Source organism: Prionailurus bengalensis, chromosome B1, assembly GCF_016509475.1.
Source record: "Prionailurus bengalensis isolate Pbe53 chromosome B1, Fcat_Pben_1.1_paternal_pri, whole genome shotgun sequence".
NCBI lineage: Eukaryota > Metazoa > Chordata > Mammalia > Carnivora > Felidae > Prionailurus > Prionailurus bengalensis.
Window position 1 is genome coordinate 72875429 of NC_057344.1, and position 20933 is coordinate 72896361.

The following is a 20933-nucleotide window of genomic DNA, read 5'->3' on the forward strand; positions in this document are numbered from 1 at the left end:
AAAGGCTTTAGCAATGGAAACCAGATTAAGGTAAAAGGGCCTAGAGTGACCACCAGGCCAAATGCAAACAGGCTTATGAAGCCACCAGCCTCAAAATAGCCACAGACCCTAGCTGACCAATGGGCGACTTCCAACTGGGCACAGGGACCAAAAAAGGAAAATTCCATGCATTCCCCTACCTCCTCACTCCCCACCTTAACTATAGCCCCCCACCCACCACCTCCTGGTAGACAGTCTCTCCTCTACCGTCTTGCCCATTGCTCCCTTGTAGTGTATTCAAGCTTCTATCTCCTGTGTTCTGTCTTAGGTGAGTCCTTTCACTGCCTGCACCCCTGGTCTCCACCAAGTCAGGTCGCCCCCACATAACCACCCTTGAGGAACTTCTGAAGATTTTGCCTACAGTCCAGGTAAGGTTAAACTCCTCCGGTGGGCTTTGCTGAGCTGGCATTAAAGGTAGCTCTTCTCAGAACATGAGGACGTGCCAACACCAGGCTCGTACAAGTGCTTACAGAAGGTGTTTTCTCTTCCTTAATTCTAAAAAGACTGTTCTTAGGAGGTAGAATTTTAGACCTGTCCAGTGATTAAGTGGAAATAAAAGGAAAAAGGAAAAATCCCTGATAAAGGGCTAAGATCAGTGCTCTTATCATTGCTGGTATTCATATGTGATGATACCTCTGAGCTTTACAAAGTCAGTGAAGATCCTAGTGGTGTCAAACGGGCAAACAACTGTCTCCTCCACTATAAGGTAGCTTCTCTTAGGCAGTAAAGACTGGAGGTGTCTTGGCCTAAAACAGAACAAAGTTGGGCATGCCAACACCTAAAAGCTTCTCAGAATAATACAAAATCAGAGCACAACTACCAGCCATCACCAGAAACCAGCAGAAATCTTGGCCACTGGACTCTGGAAGGAGGACGCCAATTTCACATGATGGGAGAAGGGGGCTCCTGCAGAGCCTGCTAACCTGCCAAAGTTAAAAGGATGTTTTCCATGAATATTCCAGGGGCTCCACAGATGTATTTCAAATCTGAGGGCCTCATATCTCAGCTAATTGTTCCCAGACTTCTCAGAAACCTCTGAGGAATCAAGTCTTTCCCTTTAGTCCAAGAGCAGAGTAACATGGCTTCCCATCCTCCCAGCTGCCCCTGTGTTCCCAGGCTTCCAGCCTCCTGTGCCAGGCGGCCTTGGCTTCTCCTCATTCACCTCTGGTAGAAACCAGGAAGTTTCCTCGTGGAAGTCAGTACATCCATGGGTGAAGACAGAGTTACCATAGCAACTTGGTCACTGGAGTGACTTCAGACTCCTGTCAGTTCAAATACTGCTTCCCTACTCTCTATAGGTTTCCCTCCAAACCCATTCAACATGTTGTTTTTATCAGCTAGATTGTATGCTTCCTGAGGGTTGAAACCAAATTATTTGTTTTTCATAGCTTCTGGCAACTTGTAAGAGGTTTAAAAAATAATTTTCTAGTTCAATCTTACTTCAGCATTTTTCTGGAAGGATATATAAAGAGTGATTAACACGTGCGTTAAAGAGAGGTTCCAGAAGTCAGTATGTGAAAGGACAGCGAAGAGAGAATTTCACTTTTCATTCTATACTTCCAATACTGTTAGAATTGTTCTTTGCCATTAAGGATATATAAATGTTTTTATAATAATATGCTCACTTTTAGTTTCTATTTATTTGGTGCATTCTACCTATGTTGTAAGATACAAGGGAAAAATAATGGGTTTTGAGAGTTTCAGTAAAGTTAGTGACTAGTCTTTGGCATGAGAGAAAAATGCTTTTCCAGAGGATCAAGATGCCTCTCCCTCTTTTAAGGCAGATACTTCTGATTAATCATGACATCCTTTCCTGTTCCCAACCCAGCATACCTGGCAGTTCTTACGAATTGACTGGAGGTAACTTGGGATACGAAACATATACACCCTCTGAATGGATAATTTAATGCACTGACAGTTCTCTTTGAATGGCAACTTAACACTAACGTATCTAAGTTAAAAGCTGGAGAAATAGGTCCCAACGAGGACAGAAGGCAAAAAAGGGAGGCACAAAACATAGTGAAATATGATGGCATCAAACTGTAAGGCTATAATCAGATAAAAACTATCCATATAAAAAGAAAACGTTTTTCCAAAGATGATGACTTTAGCTTTTCTGGATGGATGTCTCCATGCTTTGGGGCATTCCTGTGGGGGGTTGACCAAAACACTTGTCACCACAGCAGAATGTTGCCTACCATGTCAGTTCCTCCCACTGCCTTTCTGTAAAAAGACTCTGTCCAAAAGGGCAGCATTTCATATTTTCCATTGTTATTTATCAAACTATGGGTGGTAGTCTCAACAGAGACATCACAGGGTGTGAATAAAAAAATAATCTTTTCACTGTGTTCTGTTAATTCCATGATGACTGAAGGCAGATAAATGCTTTGGAAGAAAAATGGCTGCTCCTGGGGGCTTCGGCTCTCTTTGGGAGTGGAGCAATTCATCCACTCACTGAAATAAGGCACTCCAAAGTCCGCTGGAAATAGTAGAGGAAAATCACATTGCAATCCAATTCCAGTTCGAAGGAAAATAGAGAATTTGTTTGAGAGGTCATAAATGCACAAGCTGCTCCAGCCAACTGATGTAACCAGGCCAACCAAGGTAAGATTCTTGTATGCACTTCAGCATCTGATCACCTGCTATGTGACCCGAACAGTTCTTGTTATTGAGGGAGAAAAATATCCAATAGATTCAAGCTCATAAATTCAAATATTCATCTATTAAGCACCTACTATGTGCCAGACACTGTGCTGAATGTTAGTCATGGCCCTTGCACCCAAAGTGTTTGCACCCTCAGAGCCAAGATATTTACACACTCAGTAAATAGAGAACAGTGAAAAAGAGCAGAGGGCTAAGTGTCAGAGCAAAGGAAAGACTACATAGGAAGCCAGAGTCAGAAGAGATTATTGTGAAACAAGCAGTTAAAGAATCTTCATGGACAAGGTAAATCTTAAAGATACTGTATTAATCAGGGTTCTCTAAGGAAGCAGAACCAGTGGGGTATTTTATATATTTTATATAAAATTTTTATTTATTTATTTGTTTATTTATTTATTAATAAATAGAGAGAGAGGTTATGAGGGATTGGCTCACATAATTATGGAGGCTGAGAAGTCCCATGATCTTCTTTCTGCCTGCAAGCCAGAGACCCAGGAAAACCAGTGGTATAAGTCAGTCAGAACCCGAAAGCCCTGAGAACCAGAGGGGCTGATGGTTTAAATCCCAGCCTGCGAGTCAGACAAGATGAGATGAGATGTCCCAGCTCAAGCAATGAGATCAGAGAAAAGGGGCTAATACCTCCTTCTTCTGCCATTTATTCCATTCAGGCCTTCAGTGGATTGGATGATGCCCACTCACAATGGGCAGAGCAATCTATTTTGCCGAATTCACTGATTCAATTGGTAATCTCATCCAGAAACACCCTCACAGACCTGCCCAGAAATAACGTCTACTCTGGGCCTCAGTGGCCAGTCACGTTGGTGCATAAAATGAACTATCACACATAATGAGTGAGTAGGTGTAGAAGAGAAGGAATGCATTACAGCTAGAGAAGTAGCTTGAGCAGGGCATGGAAGTAAACACAAACAAGCATTGTGGGTCTAAGGAAGGAATGAGCCTGGTCAGACAAAGCTTCAGAAGGAGAATTTAGGGACTAAGATGGCAGAGGAAGAATGAAGTTGTATTATTTTATTTATTTATTTTGAGGGAGAGAGAGAGAGAGAGAGCAGGGGAGGGGCAGAGAGAGAGAGAGAGAGGGAGGGAGGGAGAAAGAGAATCCCAAGCAGGCTCCACATTGTCAGTGCAGAGCCTGATGTGGCCTCGAACTCAAGAACAGTGAGTTCTTGACCTAAGCTGAAATCAAGAACAGTGAGTTCATGACCTAAGCTGAAATCAAGATCTGGATGCTTAACCGACAGCCACCCAGGTGCCCCTGGAGCTGTATTATTAAATCACTTGGTAATGAAGCAACATCAGTGAAAATGGTGACATTGAAAACTAACACAACTTAAGATGAGAATGATTTAACAATTTTTTGCTCCAGCTAGTCTGTGTTGAATATCAGCTGCCGGCCTGGGTCAACCAATATACCATGCCATGTAATCCTTACAGGAAGTCACTGAAGTTGGTTCCATATTTTCAAATTAAAAACATGTGGCTCAAGGAGATTAAATAATTTTACCAAAGTTACACAATTAATGGGCATGTCTATGTGATATTGAAGCCCATGTCTTTTGCACCCTGAATCTTCTAGGTGCTATAGAGCTAATCTAAAAAAGCTTATGCAGACAGCATTAAGGGATTCATGCTCATCTATTACGCCCACTGTGGAAACCAACATGTTGTCCATAAATACTGGATACCTGGTTTGAGATTGTCTCCTTAACAATACCTACCCTGTTCATTCATTCCACAGATAGGAGGTTCTTGTCATGTGCCAGGCACTACTGTATGCTCTGGGACAGAGTCATGACCAATGCAGTGCTCTCTCGCTCTCTTCATACACCTTCTTGTGGGAAATAAATGAATACTGGGGCAAAATCCAGAAAGAATTTCTTGACATGGAATTTAATGAATGGGGTGCAAATACTTATGTTGAAATTTTGTCATGTTACCCTGAGGTAAAAATGCTAACAGAAGCATGAATAAATATAGACAACCATAAATAAAACATGGCTATTGATATATTAAGAAATAAATAATAATTTAAATTTCTAAGATATTATTATAATGTAGCCTTTAGTTAATAGAAATGCCATTGTCCTTTTCTTCTCTGGGCTTCTTGTGCTTTGTATCCTTTAACAATGTATTTTTCAGGGGCACCTGGATGGCTCAGTCAGTTTAACGTCTGATTTGGGCTCAGGACATGATCTCGTGGTTCACGAGTTCGAGCCCCATGTCGGGCTCTGTGCTGACAGCTCAAAGCTTGAAGCCTGCTTCATATTCTGTGTCTCCCTCTCTCTTCCTCTCCGCTGCTTGTGCTCAGTCTCTCTCTGTCTCTCTCTGTCTCTCCCTCAAAAATAAATGAAAACATTTTAAAATTTTTGAAAAAAAAAAACACAAAAAACAATGTACTTTTCAGTGTGTAGAATCAGACCCTTCCTTTGGGTTAGGAGAGAAATCCAAATCTCAAAGACCTCGCAGGCTCAGACTACACCTTCATAAGGTAGAGACTTTAAGACAACAACCTTTCACTGAATTCAGCTCTTTGTTCCAGCAACCGCCCAGGTGACTGCAGTGTGAGGTTCAAGGTGAGGCAGCTCCTTCACCCTTCACTGTGTGTCCTCCCAAGTGCCTGGTGGCAGTTTTCTTCTCACATGCTTTCTCCTCTCTACCTCAGTGTTGTGGGCGACAGGGGAACAGGGCCTTTTACTTTCACTGTGCCTTTTAAGAAGAAAAGAATGTTCTTGACTGACTGTTCCTCAAATAGCTTTCTCCATTACCTTAGAAAGCTATAATTCTATTTGTTTTCCCCCAAACCCTGTCATCTCTCTCTCCCCACACCACCGCTCCCACATCATCTATGAAATAGGATTCTGGCTTTTTGGAAATGCTGACACTTCAAATGACTATAGTCCGCAATCTATTTGATTCATCCAACTAAAGTCAAAAGAACTACTGGGATAAGTCATGGCCAATATTGATTTTTGCCTATTTTTTCCATAAATTAATTTCTTATAATTCTGTAGCTTAAAAATATACACCAGGCACTTTTCAAATAAAAGCTTGGAAATAATTTCAAATGCTTAGAAGGTATGTTTTTAAAAACGAAAAATGAACTAAATGATTTTTAACAAGAACTGATTTTAATTCATATTGCAAATCATTTTTTTTACCGTATGGATTAGCAACAAATATTTTGTTTATTCAGCACTGTGCAAACCAGAATGTGAAAATTTCCTCATAAAATATGAAATTCTTACATTTTCACCTTATGTCTATCTTGTCTATGGCTTGTGCTGAGTTAATATTTAAAATATATAGCATTTACTATTAATAAGTAATTTTATAATAATAGTTTATAATTCAATAATAATTATTATCCATAATATAATATTTAAAAATATATTTCTGCCCAGGGCAGAAATAGTAGAAAAGTTCTATGGGACACTTAGAAATAGACAAAATTAAAACTCAGAACCCAGGGACACCTGGGTGGCTCAGTCAGTTAAGCGTCTGACTCTCCATTTCAGCTCAGGTCATGATCTCACAGTCATAGGATCAAGCCCTGTGTCAGGCTTAGCACAGGGTCTGCTTGAGATTTCTCTCTCTCTCCTTCTCTCTCTGCCCCCTCCTCGTTCATGCTAGCACTCTCTCTCTCATTCTCTTTCAAAACAAATAAATAAACTAAAAAAACAAACAACAAAAACTCAGAACCCAAAGTTATTTCCTCCCATGGTAACTCTCTCACCATTATGGTCTTTCTAAGAAGGAAGCGATAAGAAATACCCCTGGGATAGAAAAAGTAGCACAGATTTTGGAGTAATAGTTGACAGCTGCATGCATGTCAAGATCAGAAGACTTTGTTAGCTTAAGTGCAGGCCTTAATTTCCTCCCGGTATAAAATTGCCTTGTTATGCTTCAAAATTTCAGCCATCAGTAACTACCTTGTAAGTTGAGAGGGTTAAATTGGAAGGATGCATTTGAAAATATTACTTATTAAAGCTCTTTTTTTTTTAACTCCTGCAAATTCCATTTCCATTTAAATGGAAGCAGAAGCAGACAAATTGCTTTCATGATGCTCTTCCTATTTGTGTTTCTATGGAAATGGATTCTTGATTAGGAAGGGGAAAGCTAAAATCAAAAGTTGTAAGCAGGCAGAGCATAACCAGGGTGTTTGATGGAGCAGTTCACCAGATTTCATCCAGTCCAAGGTAATATCATATTAAAGTAGCCCAAACTTACAGAAATAAACACACACGTCCTCACCTTACCTCGCCCAGAGCTATTTGACCCCTCATATTTTCCTGACCACATCTTAACAACATCAAACCCCAGAGCCTTGATTTACAGGTCCTCAGTATCTGGCACAGTGCCCTTTATTGGATCTTGCTTTTAAATATATCTCTCTTAACTAGCTCTCAAAAATGATGCTTGCCCTAAAGTATATGTCCAAGGGCCATGGACATTTTGGGATATTATTGAAAGAATGCGGTCTAAAAAGAAAAAAATAAGTAAGTAAAAAATGAAGCTGAATTTCAAAGCATAAATAATAATTAAGTATCACTTTCACCTTTCTATCCCAACCATTTCTTAATAACTCACATTTAAATTAAAAATAAGTCAGATTTATACTGTCTCTATTCTGTGAAGAACTGTCATTAAAAAAACAAAACTTATTTGTAAAAACTTCGATAACATAAACCATGCCTGTCAGCTGCTATCAATTTCCACACCCTTTTGACTTCTAAGTGGCTAAGATTTTGGCAAAAGTGCTAATATAGTCTCTTTTATGACAGGAATTTTGCAACTGTGGCAGCACAGGAACAAATTACACACTTATTTTCTGCAAATGTTCAATGCTAAGAAAAGGTACCTGATACATATTCATGAAACAAAACTAGAAAAGTCTTAGTCTAAAATAAGTTCACACAATTACATAAAATATTAAACAATAATTAAACCAAAACAAAATAATTTATATCAAAATCTATTGTGAAACTTGATTGCAATGTTGGTATTATTCTCTTAACTTTGTTGTTTGACATGAAAGATATGTTACCTCCAAACTTCTGGATCAGCATAAGAATGAGTTTATACGTTAGTGTAGATTACCTAAAATCTCCAAAATCTCTCTGATTTCCTCAGTTCCAAACACATTACTAGTATTCCATGCCAGAAATTAAAAGGCCAACAATTAGGAAGAATTGAGTAATTGGTTACACAGAACTGAGAATTGCTTTTAAGTGTATCATGACTATCAAGTAATAATATTACAATGTTGCTCAGTGTGATAGTCAAGTACGAAGAAAAAAAAGAGAAAGGAAAAAAAAGAGAAAGAAGGGGAGAGGGAGGGCAGGAGGGAGGGAGAAGAGGAGAAGGAAAGAAAGGATATCAAGGAGAAGAAAGGCATGCAAAACCTGAAGAAAGAAGGAAAGAAAGGAAAGAAAGAAGGTAAGAAATTTGGAGACCATTGAGCCAATAATTCTTTTGGAATGGAAAAAAATGAAAGTAACAGAAGTCAACACTGATCAATTCTCTTCTCATGTATTGGCCATAAGAATAATGTTATTTAACATTACCAGAGAGCCAGATGCAAATAAGCCCGAAGGTACAGGCAAGAAAAGGTTGAGAGAGAGGGAGAGGAGAAAAATTCCAACAACACATCAGTGTCTCTTCAAGATATACTGGTCACTTGTGTTTCTGCAGATAGGCAAACAAAAGGCCTAGACACCAGGTCTGTTGAGATAAAGTCTTCTTGAATAATGGGCATAGAATAAGATGAATGTTATGGGCAAAAAAAAATAGATAAGAAGAAAAGCCAATATATGCCACAAAAACATAACCACATTAACATTTGGGACTACTCATCCAATTGTACATTTCAAGTTATTTGTTAAAACAGAATTGCAATTGAACCTTGAACAATGAGGGGGTTAGGGACACTGACACCCCCCTCACACACACACAGTCAAGGACCTACATTTAAGTGTATAACTTTTAACTCCCCCAAAACTAATAGCCTACTTCTGACCGAAAGTTTTACTGGTAACATAAACAGTCACATTAACACATATCTCAGATGTCATGCATATATACACTGTACTCTTACAAGAAAGTAAGCTAAAGAAAAGCAAATGTTATTAAGAAAATCATAAGGAACACACACAAAAGAAAATCATAAGGAATGGACAAAACATTTACAGTACTATACTGTATTCATCAAAAAAAAAAAAAAATCTGTGTATAAGTAGATCCACGCAGTTCAAACCTGTGTTATTCAAGGGTCAACTGTATAACAAATACATGTAATGCCCATTCATTTTGCATCTCAGCCATCGGGGGAAATGAATACTCAGAAGACCAAAAGAGCAATAGTTAACTCGCAAAAACTCTTCTGAAATCCATTATACAACTTTCCTGAAAGGGCAACACTTTCTTAATCTTACGATTTTTTTAAGTTTCTCAATATGAGTAAGATGATATGGTCATTATAAGTTGCTGACCAGATATGTCAGGTAAACAAATGGCTGGCTGCCAAAAAAAAAAAAAAAAAAAAACCAAGGGAACAATGAAAATCTGAACTTTTGGAGAATAATAGACCATTGCAAGCTAGAGAAAAGATGCCATTATACAAAACCAGAGAACATTTCCATTTGGAAACATACAATACAACCAACCCCTTTCAATCCAATCTTAGAGTGGAATGATGGTGAAACTAGCTTCCTATGAAGCTGGACTATTTCCCACACAATCCCATGTTCCCTTCTTGATTCCTTCCTAAACTGATCTACCAGGACGCTCTGGTGTCTTGTGGAAAAAAGAAAACTTTTTTATTCAATGTATCCTATTATTTTCTTCTTCTAAGAGATTTAGAGGATGTGGGCGCAACCACAGTGGGCAAAGAGAAAATGATGTGTGAGTGTGTTGTGGTGCAATTAGGTATAACACAAGCGTGCAGATGACCGGTGGGTTCAGGCAAAGACTGTGGATGATGCTTCTACTATAGATTTTGAAGGGATAGAAGAAACAAAGCGATCCAAATTAGAGTTCTTTGAGGAAAAAGGCAGCTAAAAATGGTAAGGAGTGCCCTGGAAAGTGTTTTCTTTACCTTAATTAAGTATCACTTCGAATACAGAGAAAAGAAAACACACGGCGATTGTTATCTTGTTGGAAATGTGCTAAAAGGATGATTGCGATCAAATGATTAAGTTCAATGAAATAATTTCTGTCAAGCAAGAACTAAAATTTCTGTTCATTGACCCTAACAAGCTAATTATTTGAAGACATGTTCTTCATTTTGTATCAAAATGAAGCATTCAGTGATGATATATTCATCAGAAATATGGCAGATAAAAGGGTAGAGCTCACCAGGGGGAGGCGATAAACGCACCCTTTCCTTAATTTAATAGTGGCCTCAGCTCTAATCAACACATGGGAAAACGCATCTCAATTAATCCCTTCACTAGTAAATGGGAAATGACTCAGACCCAGCATTTGTTTTACTCAGCCACACTAATCAGTACAGAAGGAAACTTACGTAGGCCAAAGAGAGAAGGGGAGATGCAGGAGATAGAGCTGGGGGAGCAGGGTTGCAATAGAAAAGGGATGAGAGGAAAAGAGACCTCATCATGCATTGCTATAGACTTAAAAAAGGATGAACTCTACAGATGTCTGGCAATTTGGAGAAGTAAATTCAAATGAACTCGATTTTGTGAATTTGTCCTAAAAGGTTGAAATTGGAATACTGATTTCAGATAATACAAGGTTTTCAAATTTTCTTGGTTCACGGTGCCCTTAGTATCTCAGTAATTTCTTCTACCCTCCCTACCCAGGCCAAAAAATATATATATGAGTTACTTAGATCCAAACAGCTTAATAAGATTTTGTGTCCTAAAGCTTAGCAGCTGCGTAAAATATAATACGTACAATTTGAAAGGGGAAAGTAGTTTTCTTGTTTCAGTCTCAGCCATCATTACCTATTAGGAGATTAGTGAGCCTGATGGGTGCTGTGCACCTTCTCAACACTTGGAATAGCAATAGACACTAACATTCACATTTTCTGTTCCACATTAAATTTCACATGGTATTTGCTTTTTATCACAGAAACCACTAAATCACGGCTCCACAAAGACATAGTGCCACTGAAAGGAATGTAGCACAATGTAACGTGGAACTATGGACTACCTTATGCTAGTAGTTCATGTGGCATCTACCGATGCTGCTGTATTTCCGTCAAAAATTTAAAATATCCTTGGGCTCCTGGGTGGCTCAGTCAGTGGAGCGTCATACTTCGGCTCAGGTCATGATCTCATCATCTGTGGGGTTGAGCTCTGTTTTGGGCTCTGTGCTAACAGGTGGGAACCTGGAGCCTGCTTCGGATTCTGTGTCTCCCTCTCGCTCTACCCCTCCCCCACTCATGCTCGCTCTCTCTCTCTCTCTCTCTCTCTCAAAAGTGAATAAAATTAATTTTTTTTTAATTTAAGTATCCTGCAGTGCTCCCTGTGAACAATCTATGGTGTCTCGAGGTACCTTGGTGCACAGTTTGAGAATCATGGGCAAAAAATTATTCTTAGAAATACGTGACAGAAATCAATTGAAGAAACAGTATTTTATACCTAAGAAGTAGCATACATAGAAATTTAGGTTAAAAATGCATGTGATGTTTGAAGAGTAGAAAGTAACTAACAAAAAGAACAAAGAGGTATATGATACCTACTATGTGCCAGATGCTGTTTAGCAATGGGGACACTAAGGTGAACAGGGTTGACATTATCACTGTCTTCATGGAATAAAAGAAGATACAAGCAAACAATTGTGGAATAAAGGTAAAGCTGGAAGAAAAAAAGCAGGAAAGGATTTATGAATAAGTGATGTTGAAAAGTACACCTTAAAAATTCATAGTAGTAAACCAGGTGAAGGAGGGTCTGTGGAGGATATTTCAGACATATGGAATAAAACACAGAGAGCTCCAAAGTTCCATTCAATTATTCATTCATTCAATAAATATTTATTGTTTTATTTTATTTTATTTTATTTTATTTTAGAGAGAAAGAGAGCATAAAGTCAGGGAGAGGGGCAGAGGGAGAGAGAGAGAGAATCTCTAGCAGGCCTCACACTCAGCACAGAGCCAAATGTGGGACTCCATCCCCTGAACCTGGGATCAAAACCTGAGCCAAAATCAAGAGTCAGATGCTCAACCAACTGAGCCACCCAGGCACCCCTCGTTCAATAAATATTAACTGAGCATTGTTATTTATCAGATGCTGTTCTATGTTCTGAAGATACAGCAGTAAATAAAACAAAGTCACTGATCTCTTGGAGCCGCTTTATAGTTAAGGAAGACCAACTATATATATACACATACATAGACACAATATGTGCTATATATATATATATATATATATATATAGAATATATATATTCAATATCAGAGGTTGATAAATGTCATAAAGGCAATTTAGACCAAAAAAGAAAGAAAGAAAAGGAAAGAAAATTTAGCCAGAATGAAGGGATAGAGGGTATTGGAGAAGTTCTGTGACAGTAAGCTTTCAAGGGCTCAGTATGCTAAAAGTCACTCTGCATAACTGGAAGCCAGAGTGGAAGCACAGGGATAGGTGGTTGGGAGTGACGATGGAAGTTGAGGCTGAAGAAGCTCCCTGGCCTTGGGAAATACCTGTGCAGACAGACTTTTCTACTTTAAGAGTTACTGAAAAAGGATCAAAATAATAGTATGAAGAGGGGTGCCTAGGTGGCTCAGTCGGTTAAGCGGCCGACTTTGGCTCAGGTCATGATCTCGAGGTCAGTGAGTTCAAGCCCCTCGGCCGGCTCTGTGCTGACAGCTCAGAGCCTGGAGCCTGTTTTGGATTCTGTGTCTCCCTCTCTCTGACCCTCCCCCGTTCATGCTCTGTCTCTGTCTCAAAAATAAATAAAAGTTTAAAAAAATAATAATAATTAAAAAAAATAATAGTATGAAGAAAGAATTTTTTACCAAAAAAAAAAAAAAATCATGCCAGAAAATAAAAGACTGCAAGTAAGTTAAAAGTATAATTAGACTCTTGTTTTATAAGAGGAAAAAGGATGAATTTTTGGTTAATTATTTTTTGATATTGTTACTCTCTCTCTCCTTTTTTTTTTTTTTTTGGTAACTCTTTTTTCTTTTTTTTAGTTTATTTATTTATTTTTAGAGAGTGAGAGAGAGAGAGAGAGAGAGAGAATCCCAAGCTGACTCAGCACTGTCAACACGAAGACCAATGCAGGGCTCAAACTCACACATCATGATATCATGACCTGAGCCGAGGTTGGACGCTTAACCAACTGAGCCACCCAGGCGCCCGGGTAAGTCTTAAGGTAGAAAAATTAGGTCACGAAACAAGTCTTAACAAACTTAAGAACACTGATATTATACTAACTATATTTTCTGATCACAAGAATGAAACTAGTAGGGTGCCTGGATGGCTCAGTCGGTTGAGCGTCTGACTTTAGCTCAGGTCATGATCTCACAGTTTGTGAGTTCGAGACCTGAGTTGGGCTCTGTGCTGACAGCTCAGAGCCTGGAGCCTACTTCAGATCTTGTGTCTCCCTCTCTCTGCACCTCCCCCACTTGCACTCTGTCTCTCTCTTTCCCTCGCGCGTGCAAAAATAAACATTAAAAAATATTTTTCACAAGATTGAAACTAGAAATCAACAACAGAAAGAAAACTGGTAATTTCATAAATATGTGGAAATCAAAGGACATAAATTTGAATAAACATTGGGTTAAAAGAAATCAAAATAAAAATTAAAAAATATCTCAAGAAAAATAATAGCACAACTTACCAAAACTTATGGAATGTAGCAAAAGCTGTAGAAAGTAGGAAGTTCATAGCAATAAAAATGTACATTCAAAAAAGAAGAAAGATCTCAAGTAAATAACACAACTTCACACTTCAAGGAACTAGAAAAAATAGCAAATTAAAGCCAGACTAAGAAAAAGAAAAGACTAAGAAAAAGAGAAGACACAAGTAAATAAATCAGAAATGAATTAAATATAATTATAATTGATTACACATAAATAAAAAGGATCATAAAAGACTATAAAAACAATTTTACGCTAACGAACTGTAAGAAATAGGTAAATATGTAGAAGTATGTAACATATTAATTTGTATCTGAGGAAACAGAAATATAGATCTGAGCAGATCTATAACTAGCGTGGAGATTGACTCAGTACTGAAAATCCTCCCAAGAAAGAAAAGCTTGGGCCTAGAACACTTCACTGGCAAATTCTACCAAAGTTTAAAGAAAAATTAATGCTAATCATTCTCAAACTCTTCCAAAATATTGGAGAGAAGGAATAGTTCCAAACTTATTTGATGTGACCATCATTATCCTATACCAAAGCCACACATAGACATCACAAAAATAAGGGAACTACAGTCCAATATCCCTAATGAACACATATGCTAAAACCCTCAACAAAATATTAGCAAACTGAATTTAACAGTACATTAAAAGGTCAGACACCATGACCAAGTCTGATTCATCCCTGGAATGCAAGGATGATTCAATATACAAAAATCAATTAATATAACACATTACATTAACAGAATGAAGGATAAAATCTATGTGATTATCTCAATAGATTCAGAAAAAGAATTTGACAAAATTCAACACCCTTTCATGGTAAAAATGCTCAACAAACTAGATATAAAAGGAGTGTACTCAAACATAATTAAGGCCATATATGACAAACCCACAGATAACATCATGTCAATGGAGAAAAATTGAAAGCTTTTCCTCTAAGATCAGGAACAAGAAAACGGTGCCCATTCGCAGCTGTACTGGAAGTCCTAGCCAGAGCAAATAGGCAGGCAGGCAGGCAGGCAGGGAGGGAAGGAAGGACAGAAGGAGGGAAGGAAGGAAGAAATGCATAAACTGAAAAGGAAGTAAAATTGTCCCTGTCTACAGATGACATGATCTTATATATAGAAAACTCTCAAGTCTCCATTTAAAAAAAAAAAAAATGTTAGAATAAATTAATTCAGTAAAAGTGCATGATACAAAATCAACATTAAAAAATCCAGCTGAGTTTCTAAACACTAACAACAAACTATCTAAAAAATAAAAAAAATAAAATTTAGGAACACAATCCTATTCACAATAGCAGTTTTTTAGGAATAAACTTAAAGAGATGAAAGGCTTGTATACTGAAAACTACAAAACATTAATGAAAGAAATTAAACAAGTCATAAATGAATGAAAAGACATTCCATGTTCAAGGATTGGAAGATGTAATAGTTAAAATGTCCATACTACTTAAGCAATCCACAGATACAGTACAATCCTTATCAAAATCCCAATGATATGTTTTTACAAAAGAGAAAGAAACAATCCTAAAATTTGTATCGAACCACACACACACACACAAAAAAAACCATAAATAAATACTATTCAGCATTTAAAAAGAAAGTTCTGGGGTGCCTGGGTGGCTCAGTCAGTTAAGCGGCCGACTTCGGCTCAGGTCATGATTTCACGGTCCGTGAGTTCCAGCCCCACGTCGGGCTCTGTGCTGACAGCTCAGAGCCTGGAGCCTGTTTTGGATTCTGTGTCTCCCTCTCTCTGACCCTCCCCTGTTCATGCTCTGTCTCTCTCTGTCTCATAAATAAATAAATGTTAAAAAAAAATTTTAAAAAAGTTCTATGATATATGACAACATGGATAAATCTTGAGGATATTATGCTAAGTGAAATAAGCCCATCACGGAAAGACAAACACTGCATGATCCATTTACATGAGATATTTAAAATAGTCAAATTCATAAAGTCAAAGAGCAGAATGGTGGTTGGCAGGAACTGGGGGGAAGGGGACGTGGAGAGTTACTAATCAGTGGGCATAAAGTTTCAATCTTGCTCTAGAGATCTGCTGTACAACTTTGTACTTACAGTCAACAATAGCCTACTGTACAATTAAAAATTTAAGAAGGTAAATGTCATGTTAAATATTCTCTCCACAATAACATACAATTTTAAAAAGAAGTAAAATAAAATGTTTCATATAAACCGATATATGAGAAACATGATCTTACTTTTAAAATCCCTGTTCTTAATAGTCACCACTCACACCACCAGAAACTTCTCACCAACTTTCTCCAAAGATAAAAGTTTTGCTGTGTTCCTTGGCTTTCCTATCTTCCCTGATATACACTATTTCCAAATTCCTTCCATTTTTTATGCAGAGAAGTTTAGTTCTTTTCTGTTTCATGGTCTTGTGAATCATTCCCTTGAAGAACAATCTTCCCCAGACACGAGGAAGCCTATCATTACATTAACATAAACAGAAACAGTTTCAGTCCTAAGATAAATTCTGGGGTCAGCTATTGAAATTACATCATTTAACCTACCTTGGTGTGTGTGCATGAGTTTGAATAGGTGTGTACATGTATGTGCATGTGTGTGTATCATAGAGAAAGAGAGGGAGAGAGAGAAAGACACGGGGGAGAGAGAGAGGAGTGACTAATTCTAGTTGAACTACAGAACATAAAAAGCCAAGAGTAGTCTTGAGAAGGGAGCTAGTTTAATTCTAGATACATTTAGTCTGATGTGTCTGTAGACTTTGGAGGTAGAAATGAACAACAGATGGCTGGAAATTTACGACCTGGAATTTATTAAAAATGCATTGTTAAATTAGTGTTAAATGTCATATATGAGAGAATTTTACTTTATTTTATTAAAGTTTATTTATTTATTTTGAGAGAGAGAACAGGGAAGTGGCAGAGAGAGATTCCAAACAGAGATCGGTCAGTGCAGAGCCCAGCATAGGGTTCATTCTCATGAACTGTGAGATCGTGACCTGAGCCGAAATCCAAATTCCAATGCTTAACCACCTGAGACACGCAGGCACCCCCATATATGAGAGATTTTTAGCTAGTAGGATTTTTTGTCAGTATGAAAATAATGATTTGTGTTCTCTAATTTTTATAATTTTACCCTCATCTTCCCAAGGAAAAGAATGTGAAATGTAAATTCTAAAATTCCTTGTCTTACCATTTTGAAGTGTCTGAAATTTGAAAACCATCCAGTAACAGGCATGACCAGCTGAATGATACAATCCTCCACTGCTTACAGAGACCAGCATCCTGATTGCCCAAGTTTCTCTGGGCAACACATGACCCTAGTGCAACCTGAGAGCCCCTTGCCACTCTTGAGGGTTCTTCCCGGCCACCATTTACATACCATCAGTTCACCAAAGTGCTATTTCAGTTGGTCAGATACTGAAATTGATCAAAATGCTTCAAAATGTCTCCTGTTTGTAGAGGGAATATTCCTGCCTGGACTCACAAGGAGGAAACTGCTGACCAAACCTCCACGTCCTGGCGAAGGTACTGCAGAGGGGACATCCGCTTATCTCTCCACCCTGTCATTTACTCTGAGATGAGTTATTCTATGCAGAGCCGATTTAGAAAAATAGACTACTACTGGTAAAATATTAAAGTATGACTTTTTCAGGACCCATTTATTTTTCTTTATGAACCATAGCTATTCCTTATTCTCAATTTTGGCATTTCCGGCTGGAATACACATCTTAGGAAAGAAAAAAAGGCCATTTTCTTGTGCACACTATCTGTTCATCCCTACACTGTGACAGGTTGTTGCATGAGTGATGAGAATGCATGAGCTCAGCCTGCTCACTATCAACAGCCTAATAGCTCACGTGGTGCCAAGATGCATCAGTTAGTACCAGGGTGAACAGCCCAGCTGTCATCGGTCACAGAGCGTTTGGAAGGCTGTTCCTTGTATGATTCCTAGGCTGTGGGACAATTAGCCCAGTTCTAACACTAACCCATTTCATTTTCTCAGTTCAAAAAATTTTCATATTCTCCTCTATCCTTTCCAATGTTTCATATTTTAGGAGAGTAAAAGCAGATAAATGCTCTGTCCAACCAAATCCTGCCCATTCCCCTATGCCTCTTCCTTTCAGTGCTATTTCCCCAGATACTGCTCTGCTTTTCGGTCTATTTATTGCTTCTCCACTCTGAGTGGCGTCTACTAGCTACATGACCCCACTGGCAGTTGAGCACAGCAATAACAATGACTTCTTCCGTGACCAGTTTAATTGAGGAATCTCACCACATTGGGGTATATGTTTAAGATGTTATTTTTCAAACAACTGACAGCAACTGTGCTCTGCCTACCCCTCGACTTCTGCCAAATACCAAACTCTATTTATGCGATCCCAGTCGGCCTCTATAACTTTTCTTTAATGTTTATTTATTCTTTGAGAGAGAGGAAGACAGAGCATGAGTGGGGGAGGGGCAGAGAGAGATGGAGACACAGAATCTGAAGCAGGCTCCAGGCTCTGAGCTGTCAGCACAGAACCTAATGGGGGGGGGGGGAGGAAGGGTCCTTCCCTCAGGAAGGAACTGAACCGTGAGATCATGACCTAAACTGAAGTCGGACACTTAACCAACTGAGCCACACAGGCGCCCCTGCTTCTACAACTTTTCACTTTCTGTTTAGTACTGGCTATTGCATTTTAGTTACTAAGACTCAGTACTGATCATTTTTAAGCTTTAATCCCACATCTAAGTCAATCTGTCTGCAAATCCCCTCCTCCTTCACCTCACCTATGGAGGATCGAATTTGGAGTAGAGTGAGAGAAGGAGTATAAAATGATCTACTTTTTCATACTCCTTTCTTTCTCACGTGTATTACTCTGGTTTTGGAGAGGGGAGTGGGAAAAGCCTTTTCCTTTCATGGTCATTTGATTCTTGGATTGACTATGCTTCTCTTTATGGGTCATAAACAACTTTATGTCAGTGGTGGTTAGGGGTTCTCATTCTGTTGATAATCACCACTGACCTGGCTTATTATCTCTGGACTTATGTGGATCAGTGGAAGCCCAACAAAACCTTGCTGACATGGTATGCAATCCCATAGAATCAATGGGCCCTTGCAAGAATCAGCTACATTTTCAAGCTATCCCTACCAGCACCCCCATGCCACATTCCTCTAGCATTTGAACTACATTGCCTCACATGTGTTGGTTCCAGTGAACCTACAGTTTGGTCTCATTCATTCCTTATTACCCCAAATCTGGAGTTGCTGGAGCAGGTAGGCTCTGTAATCTGCATTGTTTGAGAACTAGGAATTTGAAAGGGTAATCTCTGCCTGACCATGCTGCCCTTTCTGCAATTCTGGGATGACATGAACAAGTAGACAAGACTGGTAGCTAAGAGAACATCCACTTCATAGTATAATTTTGTTGTAGAGAGAATAATGCATCCCCAAAGGATGTTCACATCTTTACCTTCAGAATCTGTGAATATGTCAGTCTTCACGGCAAAAGGGACTTAGCAGATGTGATTAAGTTAAAGATTTTAAGATGAGAAGATTTTCCTCAATTATCACAGTAGATACGGTGAATCACAAGGACTCCTATAAGATGGAGGCAAGAGGGTCAAAGCTGTGAGATAAAGTATGACAATGAAAGCAGGAGCTGGAGTTACACGCTCTGAGGATGAAAGAAAGAGCAGAACTCAAGGCAGGTAGACAGTTTCTACATTCTGGAGAGGTAAGGAATGGTAAGGAGAAAGGTAAGGAAATGAATTCTCCTCTAAATTCTCAAGAAGGAATATAGTTCTGTTGAACTCTTGATTTTAGTCTCTAAGATCCATTTGGACTTCTGACCTCCAAAACTGTAAGATGATAAATTTGTATTGCTTTAAGACACAGAGTTTGTGTCTTAATTTGTAACAGCAGCAATAGGAAATTAGTACAGACAGCAACAGCACCTTCTTTCTACACACACAAAATTTGCAAGTCCACCAAAGGTGTCTACTGACCAAGTATCTTCTTGCTCCAGAGAGTGGTAAGAGGGACAGATAGCTTTTCTTTAAGAGCTCTTCTCTCCTCACAAAAGGTGCTCTCCCCTAATTCCCAGGCACCCTCCTGGGTCAGAGCCTCTTTAACACCTCATGCAGAGCTGGCATCTCAGTCAAGATCTGGTTCTTTTCCAAGCTGACTTTGAAAGTTTATAATTTTATTCTCAACAGGGCCTTAATTTAGCTGTTTTCCGTGTACCCTATAGTGTATACTGAGGTACCTCACAGCATCCTGTTACACCATTTCCAATTATCCCACAACTAAGGCAATTTTTTAAGGAGGTTAAGACACAATATCGTATTTAATTGTCACTAAACTAGTGGTGGGCTGGCCATTGTCTAACAACCAGAGAGGAAAGGGGGCCAATTTGTAGCATTTGTATGTTTCCATGGTATAAATAGCCCACCCTGGCTAATTTCAAGCTGTGATATCGGTGAACATGGAGCTGGGAAGAGATGTACAGAAGCACATAATTATATAGGATTTTCATTGCATTAATATGGTAATAAATGTAAATATAATAAATAGTAAAATATAATAGATATAATAAAATAACCAGAAAGTGATGAGTTTTGAATATTTATTACCTTTTATAATTTTATATACATTTTATAATCATATCATTTATTTAATTTAAGTTTATATACACACATATCATATATACTACTTTTAATTATGTCTATGTTGAGTAACTAGGTAAAAAATTCTTCAAAACTTTTGAGCCAGCTCCAATGCACCACTGAAAAAATAAAACCAAAAATAGCTTTATTCTTTTACTAAATCCCAGCAATAATGTTTTTCAAATTCAGAAAGCTAGAAAGCAGAAAAGCCAGTATTTCAATAGAGGTCTTCTAAATCCAAATTCTGTTATCTTCTCTGCATTTTGCTTCTGTAGCCTGAGTTGTGACATTTATCAACGTACGTTTTCCACCAAGATGTTCTCTGACCCAAGGTTTCTAAGATACAAAAGTCTGGGATACAACATTCCCTCTCTCCTTCTTGGAAATTCATGATTAACATTAGCATGTTATATGTTATGAAAATCCTTGATGTAAGCATCTAGTTAATTTTAACTTAATCAGTGCAGTGTTTCCAAAAATATCTGACCAGGAGCCTCTTCCTCATCTTTTTATGGTACAGGTATACCTGGTTTGCTTGTGCTTCATTTTACTGCATTTCACAGAAACTTGGTTTTGTGTGTTTGTTTGTTTTGTTAGTTTTGTTTTTACTAATTGAAGGTTTGTGGCAACCCTCTGTCAAGCAAGACCATCAGAGCTATTTTTCCAACAGCACTTGCTCACTTCGCGTCTCTGTGTCACATTTTGGTAACTCACACAATATTTCAAACTTTTTCATCATTATTATCTGTGT

General features: G+C 38.3%; 1 pseudogene; it reads left to right on the forward strand.

Moving 5' to 3' along the window:
* LOC122468909 overlaps window positions 1-20933 on the forward strand; it is a 95121-nt pseudogene that overhangs the window by 65484 nt on the left and 8704 nt on the right.